Source organism: Balaenoptera borealis, assembly GCF_965194805.1.
Source record: "Balaenoptera borealis genome assembly, chromosome: 8".
Taxonomy (NCBI): Eukaryota; Metazoa; Chordata; class Mammalia; order Artiodactyla; family Balaenopteridae; genus Balaenoptera; species Balaenoptera borealis.
The window spans coordinates 94,861,251-94,886,957 of record NC_138865.1 but is presented as its reverse complement, the minus strand read 5'-3'; the positions used below and the strand labels follow the sequence as shown (position 1 = coordinate 94,886,957).

At 40.9% G+C, this 25,707-nt stretch overlaps 1 protein-coding gene across 5 annotated transcripts in view; it reads left to right on the top strand.

Annotated features, from left to right (window-relative positions):
- Window positions 1–25,707, top strand: part of ABCA1 (ATP binding cassette subfamily A member 1) — a 177,282-nt gene that overhangs the window by 26,697 nt on the left and 124,878 nt on the right. Inside the window, exon 1 of one of the 5 annotated variants that reach the window (XM_082403720.1) lies at window positions 12,466–12,767. The exons of 1 other annotated variant lie outside the window; for it this stretch is intronic. The gene's annotated coding sequence lies outside the window, so the exon portion shown is untranslated. Of the gene's footprint in view, window positions 1–12,465; window positions 12,768–23,993; window positions 24,051–25,707 lie in introns of those variants that run through there. 3 more of the 5 variants (XM_082403726.1, XM_082403723.1, XM_082403725.1) reach the window with 3 other exon arrangements.

Sequence of the window (25,707 nt, the reverse complement as noted above, 5' to 3'; positions counted from 1 at the left end):
GCAACGCTCTCATATTCGGTCATTTGTTTTGCTGCAGATCCTTCCAGACTCCTTTTCCACTCATAGTTTTTCTTTACTATGTTCTTTTCCCTTGTTCAGTTTACTCTCTTGCATATTAATTTTTTTCTCTTCTGTGGTTTGTTTCCTTGATTCTCCCCAACACTGGACCCCCAGCATTGGAGCCCTCTTCCTCTATGGTCATCCTTCAGATCACCTTTAAGGCCATCTCTGCTTAGCTCAGTGTAATCCTATTTACTCACTAAAACTGTTCTTTGGGGTGTACAGCATCTAAATCAGGACTTCTAGTAATTAACTCTTGATTTTTAGAAAGGTCATTTTCTTGATCTCGGGGCTTGGGTGAGAAGGGGAAGAGATGGAATTTTTAGCAAAGTTTCATGAGGGAGAGCCTCTCTCCACACTCACTTCTATCCTTCCCCGATCAGAACAATCTCCTTAGCCATGAAATATCTTGGCCGTTTTATTTTAACGCTCAGCAGAACATTTTACATAATGTTTTGATGTGGTTGTAGAAAACTGATTCCTGCTGATAGAGAAACACTTTGAAAAAAAGTTTTAATTTTCAAACAATGAGTGTAAGCTGGCTGCTCTTACCCTTACCCCACTTCTGAGATTCTCCCCATGGGCTGGGGTGAAGGCGACTGGTAAAAATAAAATTGAATGTTTACTAATGTATGCAAGTGTTTGAAGAAATTTTTTTGCATATTTCTATAATCTTGAAATGGAGAAGGAATCTGTAAACATCAAAGCCAGAAACCCTAAAGGAAAAGACTTATAGATTTAACAAAGTAAAAAAAAAAAAAATGATGGTAATCTGGGGAAAATATTTGCAACACGTGTAACATTTGAGGAGTTAAAACACTTGGTTTACAAGAGTTTAACAAAGAAAAAGCTGAACACTTGGATTAAAAAGGTCAATAGACGTATGAAAAGATGTTCAGTCTTATTAGTAATCAAAGAAGATGTAAATCAAAACAATAGTAAGTTAGATTGGACATAATTTTAACATTGATAAGAATATTGATAGAAAGATGAAAAACTAGACATATTCATACCAATATACACCTATTAGAAAGGCTAAAGTAATGCTGACAATACCTAGTGCTGACAAAGATGTGCAGCAGTTGGAATCCTCAAACACTGATGGTGAGAATGCAGAATAGAACAGCCACCATGGAAAACAATTTGGAAGTTTCCTGTAAAGTTAAACATACACCTACCGTATGACCTAGTACTCTCACTCCTGGTTATTTATGCTAGAGAAATGAAAACTTATATTCAAACAAAAAAACTGTATAGCAGTTTTATTCACAACTGCCAAAACCTGGGAAGCAATGTCCTTCAGTGGCTGAATGAATGAGCAAACTGTGGTATATCCATGTAATGAAATACTACTTAGCAATAAACCACCCCCCGCCCAGAACAATGAATGGAATCGTCTTTGGATGAATCTCCAAAGCATTACGCTGAGTGAAAGAAGCCAGTCTCAAGATGTTTTAGATGATTCCATCTGTATGACATTCTTGAAAAGATAAAAAATTGTAGGGACAGAGAACAGATCAGTGGTGCCAAGGGTTTAGATGTAGGGGAGGGGAGTGTGCCTATAAAGAAACAGGACAAGGGAGTTTTTAGGGAGGTGAAACATTTTTGTATCCTGATTATGGTGGTGGTAACACAAATCTGTATATGTGTTAAGATTTGTAGAACTGTGTACCAAAAGAAAGAAATGTAAATGTTACTCTATGATAATTTAAAAAAAAAACAAACGTAGGCATTCTCACACCCTGTTCGTGAGAGTGCATTGTGCCAACTTTATGGAGGATAATTTAGCTATATGTATCAAAATGTAAAATATGTCTATTCTGTTACTTAGCAATCCCACTTTTGCTGAAATGTTCTGAGGAAAAGTGCAGCCATGAACATTCTTGTACTATCTTTGTACACATGCATTTTTTATGACTGCAAAAAAGAGATACAAACTATAAGTCTATCTCTGGGGATTTGATTTCAAGTTATAATAATACATACAGTGGAATATCATACATTTAAAATGGTATAATCTATACTTGTTTACATGGGAAAACGTCTATAACATATTATGTAGTGAAAATAATTTACAAATTATTAGTGATATGCAAATATGTGTGTTTATGTAAAGTATGTTTATGCAAATATGTAAAAACGTAAAAATATAGTTTACAAATAATGTGTATGGCATGAACTTGTTTTTTAAAATGAGAAGTATATGTCCAAATTTATTCACTGAAAAAAAGTCTGGAAGAATGTACACCAGACACATTGACAGAAGTCATCTCTGGGTAGTGGGCTTATAGTGATTCTCACTTTCCTCTTTGTACCTTTTTCATAGTCTTTTTATCTTTCTACTTTTGTTATAGTCTGAACGTTTGACTAGGAGCATGCATTTTTAACATTTATTTTGATTTTTACAAAAACCCATGTAAAGTTTGAAGGTTTGCGTTTTAGACCATGATAAAATTTTCCCAAGTCAAAACAGATGTATTCAAACATTATGTACTCCACAAAAATATCCTGCCCAAATCTACTATAAAAGAGAGCATTTAGCTGTTTATTGCTAGGACTGCGGACACCAGCAATATTATTTCCACTGTTGAACTTTTCACCCGCCAATATGTGTGAGCTACTAACACACTTCCTCATTTTTGGGGATTTGTCTTTGATATTTAAAATGTAATTCTTGGACTCAAGGAACATAACCTCAAGGTATTTATATGGTTTAAAATCAAATAATGCACCTTGTTTAGTATAAAGTATGATCCTATGCATATGGTGATTGGGAGGATAAAATGGAAAGGTTATCTATTACCAAATTTAGAAATTATGTCCTGATAGATTGATGGTTGATTTAAATATAACTTCTTGTCAAGCATCTGTTTTTAGAATCAAATTACTATGACTCTACAGTTTCCTTGAAGTCTCAGAGTCTCAAATTTCTGTTTGCTTTTGTATGGTTTTAAGAAAATGAAGAGTGTGAAACTGCAAATTTAGTTTTCATTGTATCATATTTTATATGACACACTGGTCATTTCATAGAAATCTAAGGTGGCAAACAAATTGTCTGCAGAAGAAATCATTGTCATTCTCTCATTGAATCCCAAGTCATTCAAAACCATCTCCCACACACTGAAGATTCATTTGAGAATGCTTTTGTCTCCCCAGCTGCCCACATGTTTTCCTGATCCATCTCTTCTCCAACTTTGCCTTATTGACCACCCGGAGTGGAATGCTGACTGTTTTTCATCTTGCTTCCTTTGTTTATCTCTAGGGTTTAATTCAATAAACAAAGTGGCTTGGATCAAACTTTGGGCTCTTATGGGTTTGGATGTGTTCTTTGGTCTCAGTTTTAGTTACCAGAAGGGAGTGTTGCTTCTGACCTCTTTGACTCTTCCCTGCTGATTTTACTAGGCCTTTGATACTAGTAAAGGGTGAGATTTTTGAGGAAGTGGTCTTGCGTTTGTTAGAGGTGGTAATGCCTTTTATTGCTTTGTGACTCAAGTTGTGTTTAGTTACAATCACAAAGGTGTGCCTTAAAAAAATCAAATTCAAACTAGCAGAAGTAGAAACCCAGGGTTTTGATCTTCGAGGAACAATGTCACTCTTATTATTGATGCAAAAATAGCAAATAAGAACCCTCATCTAGGTTTGATTTCGCAAGATTTAGGTAATTCATTGCCTACTACACTCACACTCTCAGCCACTTCTCCCAACACATTCTCAGGATGTATAATGGACTAGTGTGTCCACTCCACCACACTCCCCCAAGAACTTCCAGGCCAAGGGGCCACAAACTCAGAAGCCTTTACGGGCTGAGCAGGTGGAACAGAAGAGTAAATCAGGCTGTTTAAGAAAAACGGATTAGTGGGGACTTGGCTAAGGTAGAGACAGCATGTTCCACCTAGAGAGAGCCTCTTTCCAGCATCGGCCAATTGTTGCTCTGTGGGAATGGGCCTCAGGTGGTCAGAGCTTCCACCCTTCCAATAGAAGCAAGAAATAAAGATTTTTGTTGTGACATTTCCAATCTCATCAACTATTTCCAATAAAATACCAACACACTTTAGCCCAGACCACGTGTCAGAGAGCTGGATGTGGCTATGGGCCGCCAGTGTGCAACTTCTGATTAAAAACTAAAGTGCATAAATTTTGGGAGTCCAAAAGCAGGGTGCTGATGGAGGCTGTTCCGAGGTCAGGACCAGCATGGACACAATCCCAGCAGTGAACAAGGGTATGTGGGACTTTGAGGCACCAATCAGTGGTACTTCAGTGGTACTGCTGTGTGCTAGTGACAGGGCAATTGGCTGCTGAAAATTAGAGGCTGACTGGCTTCTCTAGATCTCTGTGGAAGCCCCCAGGGCTCTTAGGCAGTTCAGGGGGAGGGAGGGGAGGAAGGAAATCTCAAGAAAGAGATATTGGATTTCCTGCTAATAGGTAGGCATGTGGGGATTTGAGTAATTAAATAAAAGATGGAAAAGAGATATGACCGTATTTGAAGTCTAGGCTGGCAAAGTAGTTTATACTGGTTAATCTAATTGAAAATATCAATTTAAAAATCCACAGATTGGAATTTTGGAAAGAAGTCATATTTATTAAGTTATTATTGGACATTGAGGAAAGGTTATATTGTTGTTTGGAATAATAGTATAGTAACATAATAAATGGCATTAATAATAACAACAGCAGTCTTTTATTTATTAATTTATTTTGGCCACGCCTCGGGGCATGCGGGATTGGACCCGTGCCCCCTGCAGTGGAAGCATGGAGTCCTAACCACTGGACCGCCAGGGAAGTCCCAACAACAGCTGTCTTTTATTGAGCACTTACCACATGCCAGGCACAGTACAAGCACTTCACATGTACTAGCTCATTTAATACCCATAGATACCCTATAAGGTAGTTTCTACTATTACTTCCATTTGATAGATGAGTAAACTGAGGCACAGAGAGGTGAAGTAACATGCCCAAGGACACACAGACATGTTGTACAAATAAGGAGTTTTCACTTAGCAGTGGCCTCCTAGGATTGGTTTAAAATCCTCTCACTTTTAAAAAAAATTTATAAACCTACTCACCGAAAAGTTCTAGCTGTCTTAACAATTTCATCTCTCCATATTCTCTTCTGCTCTTTGTTACTGTGTATACATTCTTCTAAAATATGTCAGGGTTTACTGTTTCCATGTGGTGGTTTATGGTTTGCCTTTCTGCAGTTGTGAACTATCCCCTCTCACTACTAATCTACAAACTCTCTTCTTAATGCCATTTTTCTTAGGTAAAAAATACCATATGCTTATCCTAGAAATTTTGTAAAATACAGACATGTATGAAAAAATTAATCCTAATCCCACCATCCACAGAAAATAGCTGTTAACTTTTAGGTGGCATTCTTTCCATTCTTTTCTATACACATATAGTCAATGAAAAAGACTACAAATACACTGCTAACTATTTTTACAGAATATAAATCATATATACACATAGCTATAGCTTTGCTTTTTTCAGTTAACATTTATCATGAGCTGTTTCCCATATCACTACCTTTGACAACATTATTTTTATTTTTAATGACTGCATAGAATTCAATCATATGAGTTTACCAGAATTTATTTTAGAATCTTAGATGATTAATAAACATTAACCATTAGATGATTTACTATTTTAAAAATGTTCACTCCTGGAGATAACATAGTACAAACATTTTGAATATAAGTCTTTGATCATATTTTTGGATATTTCCTTAGGGTAAATTCCTCCAAGTAAAATTACTGGGTCAATAGCTCTTAACATATGTTGCTACGTTGCCTGTCAGAATGTTGGGGCCATTCACACGCCACTAACACCCTCAGTTTTTATGATCTTCACTTTTACATCACTCTCCTTTTTCCTTAACCTCTCAGTTTATTTCCTTATATGTCAGGACTGGGCCCACCACTGAGCTGTCTATTCTCATTCTAGTAGTGTGTTGAGGGCCTCCCATCCCCAGCAGTAAGCAGCCAGATGTGGGGACTTCCTGCTGAGCTTTGTTGGGTAACGGAGCCAATCCAGAGGAACAAGCTTTAGGGTCAGCTAAACTGACCTGTGGGAAGCCCCAGGCCTCTGGGAATGGAGCCCATCCCCGCTAATTTACATACCGTGGATGATTCTTTTTTTTTTTTTTTTAAACAAGGTTTGTTTTTTTTTTTTTCTTTTTTAATTTTTATTTTATTTTATTTTATTTTATTTATTTATTTATGGCTGTGTTGGGTCTTCGTTTCTGTGCGAGGGCTTTCTCTAATTGCGGCAAGTGGGGGCCACTCTTCATCGCGTTGCGCGGGCCTCTCACTATCGCGGCCTCTCCCGTTGCGGAGCACAGGCTCCAGACGCACAGGCTCAGTAGCTGTGGCTCACGGGCCTAGTTGCTCCGCGGCATGTGGGATCCTCCCAGACCAGGGCTCGAACCCGTGTCCCTTGCATTGGCAGGCAGATTCTCAACCACTGCGCCACCAGGGAAGCCCCCGTGGATGATTCTTCATGGGTAGGTTTCCGGGACAAGTAACCAAGCTAAGAAATTGCTCAGATTTCACTGGACAGCATCAGTCACCGGAAGCACGGCAATGAAGAAGGGAAATGAAGGCCTGCCTCCATGGCCTGGTCACAGCACAACAGCTAGACAGTGTTGTCTTTGAGGGGGCACAAACATTCGTTCTATCAAGACAGTTTCAGAAGCTATAAAGGGCACTGGTGCAGGCAGGAGTCAAACCAACACCAGAACACCAAGGGGACAACAACAAAGGGAAGACCATGCACTACAGAAGGGATCGTCTCCAAAATGCTGAAGAGGAAAAAGACAGGCTTGCCTCTCTAGCGGCCCAAAAGAAAAGGGAACTCTGGAACATTTCCTAGGCTTTCTTTGTTTTTTAATGACTTATCCTCTTATTAATATGTCAGAGAGAAGGAAAGCTCCTGGCTAAGAAATAGCAGTCCCTCATCCCAGAAATCACAGCCAAGAATATGGATTCTTAACAAGTGTCAAAAAAGCACTCTGAGTAAGGAGAGAAAAATGCAGATACATCACTTCTGTTATAATAAATGCTGGATTTCTTTTAATGCCGAGTCCAATTATTTTCTTTTTAAACTTAAGGGTACTGTCTGCCCTATTAATTAAGGGTATTTGCCTATTAATTTGAGTACTTAAAAAATAGCTGCCTATAATATTTCTCTCTCTCTCTCTCTCTCATCTACCCTCTACCCCATTCCTTTTTATCTAATGAATTCTAATCCTCTCTCTTCTCTGTCCCTCCTGCTTCTTGAATAATAGCACAGCAGAGTTAGTCATTTAATCCCATCCCTCTCCTTCAATCATCTTACACAGGAGGACAGGGGTGGAGATGAGAAGAAGGATTTCCAAGTAGGGAAACTACTGAGCAGAGATGCAGAAAGTCTGTGGAAGGGGGAGTGGGTAGATAGGGATGGGGGGATGGAGGAGGCTTCAAAGGCCTTTTATGTCATGTTTGCAAAGGTCTTTGTAGGTTTTCTTAAGGGACTTTTAGGGATTGTTTCTTTGTAAGCAAAGGAGAACCATAGGAAGTTTTGAAGGGGAGAAAGATATGATTAGATACTTTTTGTTTTTGTGTTGGCTTGCTTAGCTTTTTTCCCTTCAAGCAAAAATCACTCCATTGTGGTAGGAAAGATAAATAGGAAGAGGAAGAAACTAAAGGCAGGAATAGCAATTTGGAGGTTTCTCAGTCCTTTGGCTTGGATTTAGACAAGTGGGGATGGAGAGTAAGGGACAGATTTAAGAGATATTTAAGAGATTCAATTGGCCTGACTTGGGTGCTTTTTAGGATGAGAAGAGAACGATGAGGTCAGAGAGATGAAAAGTCAAACAAGTATGACTCTGATTTCCCACAGTCAATGTGTGGATGAGGATGTCATTAAATGAAATTAAATCATAAGATGCATATGGAGGAGGGAGATTTAAAGGGAAGATAAAAAAATAAGTATGGGGTTTAGTTGCAGAATGTCCTATTCAGTGTTGTGGTGGTAAATGTTAAAATTGGCTTTCCAAAAGAAGAGAAAGAAAGAGAAAGAGAGAAAGAAAAGAAAGGAAGAAAGAAAGGAAGAAGAAAGAAAGGAAGGAAGGAAGAAAGAAAGGAAGGGAGGGAGGAAGAAAGAAAGAAAGAAAGAAAGAGAGAAAAGAAAGAAAGGAAGAAAGAAAGAAAGAAAAAGAAAGAAAGTATAAAATAAAAGGAAGAAAAGAAAGCCCTGACTGTATCAGATTTCAATGGTGTTAATATTCCAAACCATGGGCTGATTTTAAGCTCACCCCGTGGAAGTCACTTAGTGCAGAATCGGGAAGAGATATACATACACAGTCAGCAGTTCTGAGCTGGAGCGAGCACAGCACTGGTCCCACTGGACGCCCCACCATGTATGGGGGGCGTACCGTCCCGGAGCCCAGCAAGGAGATGAGAGCTGGCGACACAGGGTTTACGTGAAGCCAAGGGGAGTGGATCATGTAAAACTAAAAAGAGAAAACCAGTATTAGGAGACATTATACAAGGACAGAGGAGTCAGGAAAAGAGTCGTTAAAGAGGCAGGAGGGTCAGAAGAGAACCAGATTCAGGAAATAAAAGAGATGAACTTGTTTCAGGAAGGAAGGTGTGGTGGGTAGTGTCAAATATCAGAGATCAGGTAGCCCAGGGACTTAAAGGAGGTCATCAGCGTTACCCATTCAGCAGTCTTTCTGCACTTGAGGTATTTTTCTGTTTTTCTACATGAAAATATTTTATACTGATAAGAAAGAAAGCACATATACCCCTCTCTCTCTCTTTTTAAGGAGGTCATTAATGAATCTGGAGAGTGGTGGGGGCCAGAGTTTGCCTGAAATGGGCTGGAGAGCAAATCAAAGGGAGGGATAACAGATGAAATCTTTTCAGCAGTTTGGCTATTAAAGCAGGAGAGCTTGAAGGGAGGCAGGTTGGATGGCTGGCTTTTAAAGAGAATTATAGCTCATCGATCAACTAGTAATTCAGGGGAATATGTCTGTCTATAATCCAGACTAACTTGCTGATCCCAATGACAAGCAGAACAAACATCTTACTCAAGTCCAGAAGCAGTAATGGTTTTGAATCTTGCTACATGTCAATAGGAGTCACATTAATAAAGAAGGGGATTGCATTGGTCCAATTATATAGAATTTGTAGGTATTGAAAGCCTATGCAATACATGGTTTACTCCACAAATGGTGATTCCTTGTATTTTTTGTTTGTTTGTTTGAATATCTATAGCTTGAGAATTTGTTTCTAACCATGAATTAGAATTAAACTGACTCAAATATGAACTGTAGGTCCTTTTATTCCACTTTACATGAAAGAAGGATTACCTATTTTTTTTCTTTAATTTTGAGGTACCTGTCATTCTCCAGGAATTCTCAAAAAGTCCAGCTATTAGGTCTTAATTGTAACAAATTCTGCTTGAGAAGTTATTTTTAGAATATTTTCTGTTTTATTCTTCATTGACTTCCTGTAATACTCTATTTTTTTCAGTTTCCAGGAATCAAACAGTACGCTATACACATGTGTGGTGAAAATCATTTACATTTTAAATAATGTGTGCATGTACATTTATGTAGACCAGTTAACAGATATTATATATCAAAGCAATTTCCAAGCAAAACCTTTTAGGTAATTCCTAATTTAAAAGTCTCAACAGAATGAAAATCTGTAGCTTCATGACCTCTAGCAGGGTCTCCAAGGCCACAGCTGCCTGAATTCTGTAGTTAAAAGATTCCAGGGTCATCTCAGAATAGAACTTCAAGACATCCAGGCTACATTGACAGAATCATTTTCTCCGGAGCCACAGCAACAAAGAAGGGCCATTCCACTTGTTTGGAAAGGGTCACCTAGGGTGGGGACCTGGAGTGTTGGTGTTGGTGTTAGCAGGAATTGAAGGACTTGGAGGAAAGCTCGCTGAAGCATACTCTGGAACAAATAGACCTGTGACATTCAAGGGAGAGAATTCACGCTTTTACACTTTCTCAAGGGACACATTCTCTTAACCTCTAACTTTTGGAATTCAGTATTTTTGTCATGTGAACCTGTCGTATTTGCAAAGTGTGGGCTTGGTGTCAGCAGACTTAGGTCCTTGTGTCCCTTGGCCAAATCACTTAGACTCTTTGGGGATTTGGGCTCTTTTACTGGTAGAAATCAACACGACTAATAAGCATATTTCAAACATTATGGTGTGTTCATGTATTCATTGCAGAGATGAGCAGATTCTTGATACCATAGGTTGTTCTTAGTTAAAAATGATCACATTTGGCGTTGGGGGCCATAGACCTGTGTATTCAGAATCAATGGCTGTCCTCTCTGGGGCTTTCATCTCCTTCTTGGCCTCATCTCCTTTCTCCAACAGTCTATCTTTGTCTCATTTGTACAGAACTTACTGTCACTCATTCCCCAAGAGAACAATCTGAGGGATTACTTTAGTAGGGGGTGCTCTTGGGAACTATAGCCTTCAGTTCCAAAAAGAATGCTTTTGGTGGTGGGATTTCAAGCACTGTGATAGGTGGATGGTGGGGTGGGTGGGCAGGGAATGGAGAGTCAGAGAGACATAAGCACCTTCCATAAGTCACACTTGGAATGGTAACACTTCCTCCAGGAGCTTTCCTTTATATCCAGAGGGTCAGAAAGATTACTTTGAGCTCTTGGCTAGACTTGGAGTTTTAAAATTTTGGCATGGGACAATCTTTATAGGCCATTTTCTGGTACCAGAAAATGACATCAATAGTCAGCTACCAACACCCTCTTTGTTTACAGTGCCATTCTTCCCAGGAGCTCAAATGAACAAAATGCGCTTTCAGAAAACCGCTGTGAGGCAGGGAGAGCATATATATTCTGTTTTATGGACAAAGAAATGGAGGCAGAAAGTTGTGGATCATATGGTTCAGTCAAATGTGACCCCAGAACCCATTCTCTTGACCAGGGTTGTCCTTTGACCCAGGCAAGAGGGAGTCCTCTCGTGGGCCCTGGGCTGCAGAAGGCTTGGCTGTGGCCCGCCTCAAACCTCATCCCTTCCTAAGGGTGAAGAGTCCACAGGACCTAGGGGCCAGGCCACCACAGTTATGAGTTGCCAGGACCCCAGAATTCCTTGCAGTAAGGCCCCTAAGTGCACTTCCAGGGCTTGCATGGGCCCCCTCCCTGGATCAGTCACGAGTGTTGACAGAACCACTGACATGTGGACCTGGGTTCAAATCATAGCCTGGACTGTAGCATGGAGGGCCTTGTGCAGCTAGGGGCCCACATGCACACCTGGAGGTTCTTCTGGAATATGATGGAGCTGGGGGTGGGAAGAGAAGTTGGCTGGGGGCCAGCTCTCCCACTCCACCACTTTCTTGACAAAACTTAAGTCAAAGGGTGAGGAGTCTGAATGTGAATCCTCCCTTCCAGTTTGCTCCAAAGGTATCTTTGTCAGGTAGGAGAAACTTATTTTACAGTTTGTTGGCTTGATTTATGAGTTAAATATTTAGACTTAAAGTATGTGGGCCTCCATTTGTACTCTTGCTTCTGTTCCTCAAATGTTATGGGCCGTCTTGCTCCTGACTGTCAAAGCCAAAGCCAGAGGAAGAAGGTGGAGAACTGGAATGGTTATGTAATTTTACAAGACTGCGATTCTCTAGCTGCACTTTGCGAATCTGTAGAAACCTAAATACAAGCCATGTGTATTTATCTATCACTGGGACGCTGACCAATATGATGAAAATAAAAATGGGGCTGGTCCACATTGCTCGGTTTTTTGTGGCCTTTCTCTTCCACCCAGTTTGCTAAGAGAAGGAGCAAGACGCTTTTCAGGGGTCCTCCCGGGGATCTGGGAGGCCCAGGCTGGGAACCCCAAAGACAGTAAGTCGCCTCTTGAATTCCAAAGTCAGGGTTTGTGGTGGAAAACAACACCAGCCAATTGTCCAGAGGACTATCCACCCTCTCCCACACCCTGGGCACTTGAAAGGAAAAAAAGACTAAAGGGTTGGCATCCCGAGGGTTTGCAGCCTCGAGGTCTCTTCCCCTTCCTCCTCCTCCCTCCGCCCCCTAAGTCCCTCCAACTGAGTAAATGAACAAAGGAAATAAAAATTGCTGAAAGCAAGAGTTTAGAGGAAGCGATGTCCACTCGTGCTGTTGGCTGCCCTGAACCTGGATGAGAGTCTCTGTTAGGCGCAGCCCCAAGCCCGGCGTTTCCCGCTGGTCCTGGGCAGGCCGTCCGGGCAGGGGCGAGGGGCGCGGACCCAGGCCCGGGCGAGGGGCGCGGACCCCCACCAGCACCCTCCGCCCCCAACCCCGCTCGCTGCAGGACGTCGCCCGTTTAAGGGGCGGGGCGCGGCTCCACGTGCTTTCTGCTGAGTGACTGAACTACATAAACAGAGGCCGGGAAAGGGGGCGGGGAAGGAGGGAGAGAACAGGCTTTGACCGATAGTAACCCCTGCGCTCAGCGCAGCGGAATCTATAAAAGGAACTAGTCGCGGCAAAACCCCGGTAATTCTGAGGAAGAGTGAGTGCGGCCGGGGCCGGAGGAGCGGCGCCGATACATCTCTCCCCCGGCGCAGGTGGGCAGAACAGGGGGCGCCGCGTGACCAGCGCCGCCACAGCCCATTTCTTGCGGCGCTTTGCTCCCTTTCCCCCACTTCTTTCCCAGAAGGGTTTTTCAAGGGGTGGGGGAAAGAGCCGGAAACAAAAAGTGGAAAACAGGTAAGAGGCTCTCCAGAAACTTGGGCTGGGGTTATTGTTTTGTTTCAGGGCCGAGGGGACTTTGGGAAGCGCTGGGTTTCGGGGACTTTAGTCCGAACCCCCCACGTCCCCACCTCCTGCAGCGCAAATGGGGGGGCGTAAGGGGGGGGGAGGACGTCCTAGGACGAGCTCTGGCGACCCAAAGACGCGGCGCCGCTGTGTTCAGGGTTCGCCCGGCGGTGGAGCCCGGGGAGCATCTTTGGGCGCGGAGACCCGAGCGCAGTACCTGGGGCGCAGTGGAATCGGGGGCTCCTGGTGGTGCTGGGGGCGCTGCAGCCGGAGTGGGGAGAGTGGCAGGTCTGGCACTGAGCTCTTCCCTTTGTTTGGAAGCTCCTGAGCCGGCTGGAATCCTCTCTGGCTGCGGGTCGGCCGGCGCCCACCCGGACAAATGCTAGCCCTCAGTCTCCACTCCGTTCTTGCGAGTTGGACTCTGGTCTGAGGATCGGTCCCCTGCGCCCCCGGACTGGAGCGGCGCGTTCTTGTTCTCCAAGAACGCGACTGGGAGGCGCACCAAACCGGGTCCATAGCGCTAGTGCTCATTTGAGGCCTCGGGGGCTTTGTTTGGGTCCTTTCTACGGTCTCCGTACGCTCCCCGGAGCTGGTATCCCTGACGCAGCTGGGGCGACGAGAGTTCTGTTTCTTTAAAAAACGTTAGACTTAGAAGGAGGGCCTGAGGAAACCTGGAGCTGAGGTGCCCATTCCCCTGTCCCCCATCTTCCTGCCCTTTGCTGCTTGTCTCTTGGGGCAGCCTCAGGCCGGGCACGGATGGGGAAGCTGGGGCGAGATGGTGTAGCGGAATGACCGAGAGTAACCCCGACGGGCGGTGCAGAGCTCGCAGCTCCGCTGGCGGGCTGCGCTCCGCGGTGGGGGGAGGGATGGCTGGGCGCCGGCTGCGGGTGGCCACGGGGGGACTGATCCACAGCGCCTCCTGGCCGGGTGGCCTGGGAATCGGCTCCTTGGCCGGAGTGAGGCCGGGCTGTACGAGGCGTTGTCGCTCGAGGGTTCCGACCGAGATGCGGTGAAGACGGGTGTTTGCAGACTGAGAGGAAACCTGGGGAACAGGCGAAAGCGCGTCTGGTTCTGTTTTGTTACAGTGGTTCCCAACTCCCAGAGCGTTGCTAAATGGAAGGTTCTTGGGGCGTGGGCCAGTGCCAAGGTTGTGTGTAGGTGCCTCTTTTTCAACACTTATCAAAAAGAAGGGAATAAACAAGATAAAAGAAAATAAGGAGAGAGAAAGAAAAAGGGAGAAAGAAATGCGGCACTGCAAAAGCGATACCATCAGCTTTTAAAACCAACACTTTTCAGTGACACAACAAACTGAGCGAGTAGTATATACATTAATATAATAGAGGACAAATTTGATATTTAAAAAAATTCTTTGGTGATGAAAATCAGCAAGTCACTTTCTAAGGCCCGGTCCCCACCTCCCCACAAAGAACACCTCACAAAATTTTGCAAGTTCAAAAGCAGAGTTTTAGTGGTTCTTTTAACAATAGTTTGGGACCCAAACCTAAGTTTTGATCTTCTTTTCAGACAAAATTTAAATCCCAACTAAAAAAGTACTTAGTTTCTCATTTCCCCTTTTATTAATAGTTCAGCCCATCTTCCTCATACCTACCACAAAATTAACGGAGGCTTTCTTTTGTTCATATCGTTCTCTTGAGGCATTTCTCCCAAATGAAAGAAAGTGTGAAAGCATGGAGAAGTTTCCGGAGTAGAACCTCTTCTGATGGTATAATAAATTTCAAATACAAAGTTTTCATTGTCAGCTTCCCCAAGTGCTCCTTTTATACGAGCTTTAATGCTTTATGCATTAATTCATGATAGAGTTTTGGGAAAACATTGGATACACTGAGCACATTAGTATTTACTCGAGAAAAAGCAGTAGAATCAGAGTGACCAGCCTTCGATGACCACAGTTCATTTAAGGGGTAAGAATTTCTACTGTAGTCAGAGTAATTCATTAGCCCCCTTGCAGGGACCAGCCTAGTGTTCCAGAATGACATATATCTGATTGTGAAGGGGATACCTGTGATATGTGTCTCCCCTCCAGATGAGCATTTGAAATCTCAACCCTCAGTTTACATCTAAATAGAGGCCTGTAAGGGACCCTGGACACCTTTTGACTTAGGGCATATTTACAGTTCATGTGAGACAGTGTAAGACAGTAGCTTAGGATTGGAAAAGGGTGATTAGAGTTTGGTTGTTTTCAACCTCTGCTCTAGGAAACCTTAATGCTTACATTATTAAAAATGAATGAAACCGAATGAAACTCAGCAACACAGCTTTTTAGTATCTTCTGTAGTATTTACCTTATATGGAGAGAAGTTGGAATATTTTTCCATCAAAAATTTTTTTAGGGGATCTTCCTTCCCATAAAGCAAGTTGCTTATGCTGTATTCAGAGTGATTGTAAATTGTTAATATCTTTGCTATTTTAATTTTTAGCTCCTAAGATAAATGGACATGACCTTAGACTCCTTAATTATGAACTTTTTTTAGAATCTAGAAAATACCAATAGATGTGTGGTTTTTACATTTCTAAAATACTCTCAAATCCAAATACATTTTTATTTACTATCTGGATGTTAAAGGAATAATGAAAGTATAATGCTCCTTACGGTTAATTACCTCAGTATCAAATTTTAAAGATCTTGCTGAAAATTTGTTTTAATTTAACTATTCTGGGAGAGGGCCTACACTGAAACTGAAACCTTCTTCATATTTGCATGTGGAAATAATCATAAGTGCCAAAGTTACAATATTTATTTAATAGACACTGTTAAATAGTACCAGGTGCCAAGTACTGATACAAATGTTTTTCAAATACTATTTTAATTTTTACAACAAATCCACTTATTATCCCTATTTTGCAGACTGAGAAACGGAGAGGGTAACTAACATGTCCCCAGCCACACACCTTGCAAGTGGCAGAGCTAAGTTTTGAACCCAGCCAGTGAGCCCCAGATTTCTTTGACTCCCACACTAAGCAGTGAGGTGGTACAATTTCAGTTGCTATGGGCAGAGGACTTTGTGAGGATGCTCGCTGAGTTCTGGTATATTCATCTGCTCTAGTCTTTATCAGAATCTGCAGCCTGTGTTATATTTCCCTTGTTGCTATGAGTGGGCCAGCCAAGTTCTCTTCAGCTTGTTGGGACATTGGTTGTGTAGGGATTGCAACACCATGGAAAGGACAGACAATAAAATTTGCTCAACTCTAATTCTTTACTTGGTTTAAAATGAAAAATTTACTCTCGTTTTAGTCAAGTATTTGTGAGTAGGTCTAAGATGATCTCGAAATCTTTTCCTGTGTGATGCATAGAAAATGGATAGACAGAGGATTTGGCTGTAAAAGGATAAGGAACAAAAGAAAAAGGGAAGGGATTTCCCTGTGGCCCACTGGCTAAAACTCCAAGCTCCCAATGCATGTGGCCCGGGTTTGATCCCCTGTCAGGGAAGTAGATCCCATATGCCACAATTAAAGATCCCGCATGCTGCAACTAAGACCCGGCACAGCCAAATAAATAAATAAATAAACAAATAAAAGGAGAGAAAAAGGGAAGAGAACTATTAGTTAGCTGACAGTCTTAATTTTGGTGAATTTTTAAAATTGGTTATTGTACAATATGACTTCTGCTTGTTTTATCCCTAATTATGTCTCGGACCTTCTGAAATAAACCGTTTTTCTGTTACTGCCATTACTGTCTAGGAATCAAATTTAGCCTTTTCTTAAGGCATCTTTCTCTGAAAGTACATACAGTTTCAAAGTCAGCTTAAAAAAAGTGAAATAGGATGGGAAACTCTTTTTCTTATTAAATTGGTGTAGCACCTTAGAAATAAACTCTTAGGAAAGATTTCTTCTTGATAAAAAGTTACATTATTGTTGATTTACCTTATGCTGGGTGTTGTTTCAAGCGTTTCACACGTAATAATTTAGTTCATTCTCATGAGAACCACATGAGGTGGGTTCTGTTATTATCTTCATTTTACAGATGGGGAAACTGAGGTACAGACAGGGTAAGTAGCCTCATCATGGAGTTTGTAAGTAAGTAGTGGAGCTGAGGCTGCATCCCGGGAAGTCTGGTTTCCATGAATTTACTAATAGCAGGGTAAGGACTTCATTAAAATATCAAAGTTTTGACAAATGAAATACTAGCAAAAGGCAAAAAATGAGTCTCACTTTTCGTTTGGATATTTCCGACTGCAAATAGTTCCCTGAGTAGGTAACCAGCATAGGTGTTGTTAAAGAGGCACATTTTGGAAATATCTGAAGCCAGAGGAAGAAAGTCTCATATGTAAAATTGCTTTCAGGTAGAGCCTTTGGTTGTTCTGCATTCTGTTGAGACGATAAGCTGTATTAAAGCAAAGACCATTTACTCTGAGGAGCATCAGACTTGGTTCCTAAAAGAAAAGAAAATTTGAAATCCTGTCTTTTTCCATTTTGAAAATCTACTCTTAAGACCTGATTTAAATGCCATCCTTCTCATAAGCTCTCCTGAATTCACACCTTCCTGCCAACACAGAGTTAAAATGAATTATCCCCTTCTTTTTTGCTCCCATAGGATTGGATCACAGCACTATTCATGTCATGGGTTTAATTGCGTTTTTGTTGTTGTTTTCGTTGTTGTTGTTATAGTTAACATTTATTTGTCTTCTTCTTGAGTGTATGCTTCTCCAGGAGGGCTTTGATTCATTCTCCTAGTCCTTAATTCACCCTCCTTGATATGGAAGGGGATTCAATAAATGCTGACTTAAACAAGTCAAAGAGAATGGGGAACTAATGTTGGTTTTCTATATTCTAAAGATGAATTAAAATGATGGGATAATCACAGAAAAGCTAGGAGTTCATTCTTTCCTTAGTGGAGTAAAGTGGAATGAGCCTGATGACATATGGGACAGCAAAACTGTGGATTATTTTGCTTCAAGAGTAAGTAGTAAAACAGTTTCTTGTGAGTTTTTGAAAAAGCATGAACAGAAATGGGAAGTAAATATAATTTGTGATGAAAAATGTGTCATTAATGAACTATTTAAATGGACAGTATGTTCGAAACTACAGAAAACAGTATTGCAAATGCCTAAGGTTGTCTCTCAAAAGGTGAGCCCTATTGATAAAGAAATGAAGAAAGGACGATCAAATGAGTATGAAGGTTCTATGATCCTTCAACTGTCCTACCAACAGCTGGTTAATATTCCTTTTGAAGAGTTAAAACCTGGACAACTTGAAAAGGCTGAAATACTTTATGTTTCAAAATGTGGGACATTTTATGTTAAGTTATCTAAAAATAAGATTTTATCAGATTTAACAATATTAATTACTAAAGAAGTAAAAAAAACCCTCTTTTTTATCAATGGAAAATATTGAAAAAGGCTTAGAATGCTTGGTAAAATCTAAAAAAACTTTGAAGTGGTATTGATCAAAAGTAGAAAAAAAGTGTGTTGATGAGAAAGTGCTTGTTTTTTTAGTAGACCATAGTAGGTATGAAATAGTGCCTTTATGTAATACCAAGGTGCTTACTAAGGAAATCAGAAATATTCCAAGACAAGCTGTGCCTTGTAAATGGATTTGGTTTGAAAATTTTAGGAACATGCCATTTGAGTCCATTGTGTGTTTAGTTGCTCATTTGGAAGTAAAGATTCTTTTTCTGAAAAAACAAAAATCAAAAAACATTTTATAAAATGTTTTAAATTCATGTATTCTAGACATAGAATTATATGAGGAAAAACTCTAGTTAAGTTTAGGTTTATGACAGACTGAGAAATATTAGTATGTACCTAGGCCAGTTTACTTGTAGAACAAACAATTCTGACTCCATTCAGCTTCATTTCTCTTCTTGAGGCAGCTGTGATTTGAGAAAGTGCTGTAGTCTGTGACATTTCACATTAAACTACTTCTATTTGCACATTAATTTATTTTTTAAAAATAAGAATGAGATAATTCACTAAGTAGTTTAGAATTTAATTACTTAAAAATAGAATTTAATTTTCAAAAAAAACCAAAATAACCTTTTATGTATAGGATCTTTTCTTTTATTCATTTTGTATGTGTGTGTGTGTGTATTTGTTTAGAACTGCAACACTTTCTATACCAAATCCAACTTCCAAGAAGCATTTGGAAGTCAAAACATTTTATTTGGCTAGTCTTGAAGTCAAGATGTTTTATGATAACTGATGTTTAGTCCAGGACACTTCCTAGGAAGAATTTTGTATATAAAAAACTAATCAGTGGCTATCAATTATTGGGAGAGGATTTTTGACTACATAGAGAATATGATGAAAGCTATGGATTCTCTCTAAAGAAAAAATATACACAGGCATGTATATTCCAAATTTTACATATAATTACATACAATTTGACGTAATTATATTCTACATGTAATTTGAGAAACACACTAAGGAGTCATGTGACCCTGGGCAAGTCATTTTACTTTTCTGAGATACAGTTTCTTGGTTGATGAGATGAAAGAGGCTGAGTACATGACTTTTAAAGAGCCATTCAAGCTTTTACGTCCTTTAACTCTATGTCGGTATTCAGGAAAAAGGATGATTCTTTGATTGGAGCTGCCCAGAGAAATGTCCTGAGGGACAAGCTCAGCATTAGTGTAACAGATCCTGTGGGTTTTGAGAGGTGGAGTGGAAATACCCAGGGAATGCATAAAGAGCGTTTTTGTTTGTTTTGTTTTGTTTCTGTTTTTTTTTAATGAGTGTTTTGATGAGAGTGATGATGGAAGAAAAGAAGATGGTGGGAGGAGAGGAAGGTAGAAGCCTGAGGGTGTTGGAATTGCCTATTTAATCTGCATTAGGTGGATGAAGACTTGAATCATAGAACCAAAAGGGGAGTTTCATCCGAAATGCAAGGGAAGGAGGGGTTGGTTGATCCCAATAAATTTCAATGGAACAAACATGATGTAGTGAGACACAGTGAGACATTTGTCTCATTTCCAACTCAGCATCTGGAGAATCTCTCTGAAAGAAAATATTCATTTGGACTCTCCATTCTGGACATCTCCATTTTGAGTATAGGTTTTGCTTCTTATATTGCAGTCTTGTTAAGCCAATACATGATAGGGAAAAAAAAGCTGACTTTTAAGACTCATTCATCCTCCAAGAAAGGATGGAAATTGGACTAACCTTATGAAAATATTTCTAAATATCTCAGAAGACTTTCACTGGGGGTAGATGGGCAAGACACAAAGTTTTCTAAAGCATTGCTCTGAATTAGTTGTTTCAGAGATCATAGTAGATTAGGACTAGAAGGAAGAAGAAGGGGAAGAAAAAGGAGCAAGAGTTTTCAGGGTTGGGGCAGGCATGGGAGGAAGGAAGGAACTGCTAAGAAGTTGTTTGGGTTTCATATCCCTATTTACACTTGCTTTGCAAAATTTCTGTGGGATGCCAGGTTGGGAATAGTTTTTGCCAAGAGTCAAGCCAAGCTTGTTTTCTTGAAGAAGCAAGTCCCCAAGGGGATGACAGCTTGAATTCAATTGGATCTGGTATTTAGATGATCCAAGTTTGACATAAAAGGCAGCATTGATGGAAGCAGCAGCTTTCCTTGGAAAGGCAGAGAGAATGTAAAGGCCCGGACTGATGGCTTTATTTTTTTAAAAAAATATCTATCTATCTATCTATCTATCTCTATCTCTCTATCTCTCTATCTATCTATCTCTATTTATTTATTTTGGCTGCGCCAGGTCTTAGTTGTGGCATGTGGGATCTTTTAGTTGCAGCATGCGGACTCAGTTGCAGCATGCACGCAGGATCTGCAGAGTCTTACCAGCTGGACCACCAAGGAAGTCCCACAGACTGATGGCTTTAGATTGATCTGTAGACTCTTCTCCATTCCCAGATGCAGGGTCTTGGGCTGGAAGTGGCAGTTTACCTTAGCTGGGGTGGGGTGTGATTTCTGGTACTGGAAGAAGGAAGGAAGAGGACGACATAATTTTTTTAAAATGTGTGTGCGTGTGTGTGTGTGTGTGTGTGTATCTGTCTATGGCTAATGTACAAAAAATACCATTAAACTGAAATTCATTTCTTCAGCAAATATTTTTCAAACACCATGTAAATACTAGGTGCTGAACAGATGTCAAAAGACTTTAAGGATCTGCCACCATGACAATCTTTAGCTTGGCATTCAAGGCTCTTTGACCTAAGACTCTGACCATTTTGACAGCTTTGTCCTGGACTTTAAGAGGCATCCACCGCTCTGGATTTTCTCACCAGTGATGCGCATGTAGTCTGACTCAGTAACTATCTGTTAACTGACTCTCCCTCTATGGGTTTTCCTCTTTTCTCTGATTTCTACTTTAAGAACCTCTTCCTGCTATTTTTTGGCTCCTCATCGTTCTGGAATCTCACAGCCATGCTTCGTGGTCGGCTTTTGTTTGCACTGTACTCTCTACTCTGATTCCTCACTGACGGAAATTTTGCCCCTTGACCGTGGGTAGATGAGCTCGGCGTGGGCTAGGCCTTGCCCTGCGTTACCGTATTTTCTCCTCACTGGATCCTGCGGTAGGCAGCGTGTAAACCCCTCAGATTATTTCAGTGGACTCACACTTTTGTAATCATCAATACATATATTTTTTAAAGTTAACTTTATGTTGGTTCTCTAAATTGAAAACTGATATCAGTTGTCTCAAATAAAAGGTAATTTTTAAAATAATTAGAATGAAAGCAAATTATTTCTTAAACAGTCTGTCTATAAAATAAACTTGCTTTCTAAAGACACTGACTCTGAGACTTGCTCTCACTTTGTTAAAAAAGGGAAATTAAGCACGTGTTAAAGAGACATTGAAGAGAAGACCAAACAGAAACTTTCTCCTTAATGTAATACAGTTTTTACAAAGGCTAAAGAAGTGCTGAAAAGAATATTTTCTCATTGTGTGATTGAGTGTTTAATACTGTGCCTGTCCATCCCCTAAAATCCTCTACGTGGAATTTAAGTACTGCTTAAATTCACCTTGTGTAGCTTTCCTGCATTTGGGGAAATATTGAGGTTGTCCCATTTTTCAGATGGTGCACCTGATACAGAGACTAGTTAAATAATTTGTTCCTGGTTCACATGCTTCGATAATGGCAGAGCCGGGGGTTCAAACTTGTGTCTGAAACCCAAGCTTCAGGCAGTTTTCTTAGACTCAGAAGATCTTCTACTCCAGTCTGTTTATCATAAAAGCTTGTTTTCTGTTCTGTGGCTCAGAGTGGTAGAATGCCTTACCTAAATTGACTCCCCAGCAGTCAGTAACTGGAACTTAAAATCTTAGCTTCTTGCCTCTTTAACCCAGGCTTCTCGCTACTGTACCAGAATTTAGGGTAGTATTTACAGTGTCCTTTTAGGAGAGAAAAAAGAAATTGGGTCTATAAGTCTGTCCTTTCAGCTTACAATGGACACTGAATCTTTGAATATTGAACTGACCTCATTTATTCTGTCTGTTGGTCCAATTTGAATCTTAATAGGTTTTTCAACTGGATTTTTTTTTCTCACTCTCTTAAATAAACATTGCTCTTTGGTTGTAATTTCCTTCTGATTTCCTTTCAAATCAGAAGGAAACCTCCACAGAAGTCCTAAAGGTTGAGTTTTTCCTGGGGACCGTTTCCTTTATGCAAAAGTATAAAAACCCTATGCTAATTTTGGCCATTTAGGATTAATTGTGATTAAAGGCAGTTTATCAGGTCTTTTTTCTTTTTTTTTTTTAACTTTAATGATTGTGTTAATTATAGTAAGGACCTTGAGCTCAAGATAAAGAAAGCCTTTGGTCATGTAGTGTTTATTCAGTTGTCAGTCCTGTTGCAGGATTTGCAAATTTAATGGAATTAGTGCCATTTTCCAGTTTCCAACTCCAGTCCCATTTCACATGATCACAGTATGGCTTTCTCCTTGGCTGTCTGACACTAGGTCCCAATGGCCTCCACTGAGGGGAGTGGATGTGCCCCTGGAGGGTGCAGAGACCAGCAAGGCACTCTGTCCTCAGGTGGAGCTCCACTGGGGACTCTGTGCTCACCTGATGTAGACACTTAGCACACGGTCGCTTGGGAGATGAGAGTGTGTGCATTTTTAAATGCCAGTGTCAACCGCAGTTGAAAAAAGAGGCTAGCAGGAGTTCCACTCAATAGTTTAGTTTCATCTTTCCTTAAGCAGTTTTTTATCTGGCACGTAAAATATTTGATTTGTGAAGATCTTAATGACAGTAGCACTTTCTAGAAGGAATACTCAAAATTATGATAATATTGGAATAATAGAGATCATTTTCCTCTGGGAGCATCCTCCCAGACCTCAAATAATGGAGTTCATGTTGCCATTATTTGTTTTTAAAAGTCTAACATCCTTCAGTTTTTGTTTCTCAGAATCACAGGTAGGTGAATTTAAACTAGTGATCTTATTCCTCTTTAGTTCAACGAGGCAGCCAGCCAAGTGGTTTGTTTTGGTTGTTGTAGAGAAGGAGTTCATTTATGAAGCTGGAAGGGCAGGGCTTAGACCCTGTACCTCTGTGCCTGCCACGGAGTCCTGACTACATCCTCACCTACCTTGTCAGCTGGTCCTCACTGGGCTGCAGGGACAGAGGCATCTCGGACACATGACATGTGCCTGCACTGTCTCAAGAGCTGGCTGGTGAAAGAGGAGTTTCTGGAGAAGGTTGCTGGGTTTGGTCACATACTCTATGAGCTAGAACTGGAAAAGAGCCTGGAGATAAGTAAGATAATTTGTTTTGGCAAGAGTAAAAGGAATAAAGTGTTGAGGTGGAAAAATTATATCCAGGTGTTGATATGCTTCATTGAGTGAGTTCTTGACTTGAGCCTATGGGTTTAGAGTTCAAGGCTCCTGAACAATGCTGACAGTCCTGTATTAGTGGCTGAGCCCCTAGGGGAGGTATTCTTGTTAGCTGGCGTGTTTACTTGTTTGCTGCCATGTTTACAGGGGTTCTAGAGCATCAGTCTGGCAAATTACAGATTCTCCTTTGCTCACATAAGTCCATGAAAATGAATGTCCTTCCCAACAAATTAGAGTGGCTTTGGGGAAAACCAAATTAAATGTACTCCTATTTAACCTGTGTTTCTTTGAACACAGCTGGAAATTTTGTCATGGTTTTGGGCTACCTGAACCTGTACTTTCAATGACATTTCTGACATGTTACCGTGGTGAACCTTCTTTAACTAATTTTTCTCATCCCTGAGGTCTGACTTCAGAGGCTTTCAAATTCCACAAATGTTTCCGAGCACCAAGTGGTCCTGGGCTCTGGGCGCAGTGTGGCAGAGGATGGTAAGATGTTGAGACACCATAGCTTGCTGCACATGGCTTGCAGTTTAGCAGGGACCACCTGAGAAGTTGGTACACTGGAGGAGATGGTAGGGAGAGCTGAAGAGATGGAGGAATTAGAAGGCCCAGATTGCAAATAGGTAATTGACCTGGAGGCTGGAGGAAGTGGGTTGGGGAAGAAAACTGTGCTGGGTGCTAAAGATGTGGAGGACGGCGGCCTGCATGGAACAGAGGAGCTGACTGCCCCCAGAGTGGGAGAATAGTATAACTGGGTGGTGGGGTCCCCAAACAGGGGTTTATGGTACAACAACGGCAGAAGTGGCATGAGGATACCAGCGTAACCCTTTCACATCTCCCACTGAGCTGGGCACTGCAGAGAGTTCCAGTGTGTTCTGGAAAAGCCCTTGGGGGAAATCGTGCCATCTGTGGACAAAGAAGGGAGAAGAGAGATCCCTTTAATAAACTGCCCATTTTGTGCCCCATCCTTGATGAATGCTTTACCCTGTGAAGTCAGCAGCACTAATCATTGTAATAGCTGCCGTTTGCTGGATACTTCCTTTGTTCCAGGAACTGGATAAATATTTTATATACATTATTTGTTCTATTTAATGGAGAGGATACAGGGACTCAGAACCCCTAGGGTCCCAGAGCAGGTGAGTAGCAGAGTCAGGATTCAAAACCAGCTTTCTCTGACTCCAAAACCTCCCTTCTGTCTACTGGGCCAGTTAATTCAAGAAAATAAGAGTTAAGGACATCTGGGGAAGTTTGCTGCACAGCGGCATTGGCCTGCAGGAAGTAGAAGGCAGTGAAGGGATTTGGGTTTGTCTGTCCCCAAGTCCTTTGAGCACTGTTATGGGATTGGGATTGAGATATATATACCAATATGTATAAAATAGATATAACTAATAAGAACCTGCTGTATAAAAAAATCAATAAAATAAAATTCAAAAATTCAAAAAAAATAAACTTTTAGCCTGGGAGAAGGTTGAACATCTGAAGATGTTGACCCTTCCAAGATGTAAACCAAATAAAGTGGTTGTTTTGTTGATACAGTCACCGAGCCTTTTATCATAAAATTCTCTTGGAAAACCCTCCTCCAACAACAGGGAATATTATCCAGTCAAGTTTTTCCGCAAATAAAGGATTGCTCATGGAGGTGGGCTTGCTTGTGTTTCTGTATCACTCAGGGTGTTTGTGACTTTGATAGTTCCTTCCCTGCAGAGCCCTCTTGCTTTGGCATTATGATTATGGTTGAGAAAATTTTTTTTTCTATGACATGTAATGTTGACAGGTATTTCATTTCTAGGAGAAAGGTTCATTTTTCCTATATGCTACACATCCCCAACCAGGGAAAAAGCAAATAGTTGTATTGTTTGCTGAAGTCTTCCTTTGAAGCTTGCTCTGTGTTTGTTTAGTGGAAATCAGCAGGGGAAGAAGGGTTATCTCTAACATTTTGTCAGAATTCCTCCATAATTCTACAACAATGAAACAAGAACTTGGGGACAGGACAGATTTGCTTTCAGAAACTGTGGATCTTGTCAATTTTAGAAGTCCTGAGATTGTTTAGCTGGTAACAACTGGACTGTTGAGAGTGATAAATAGGATCTTTGGTTGTCCAAATATCAGTGACATGATAGAAATAGATTTACACTTTTTGAAT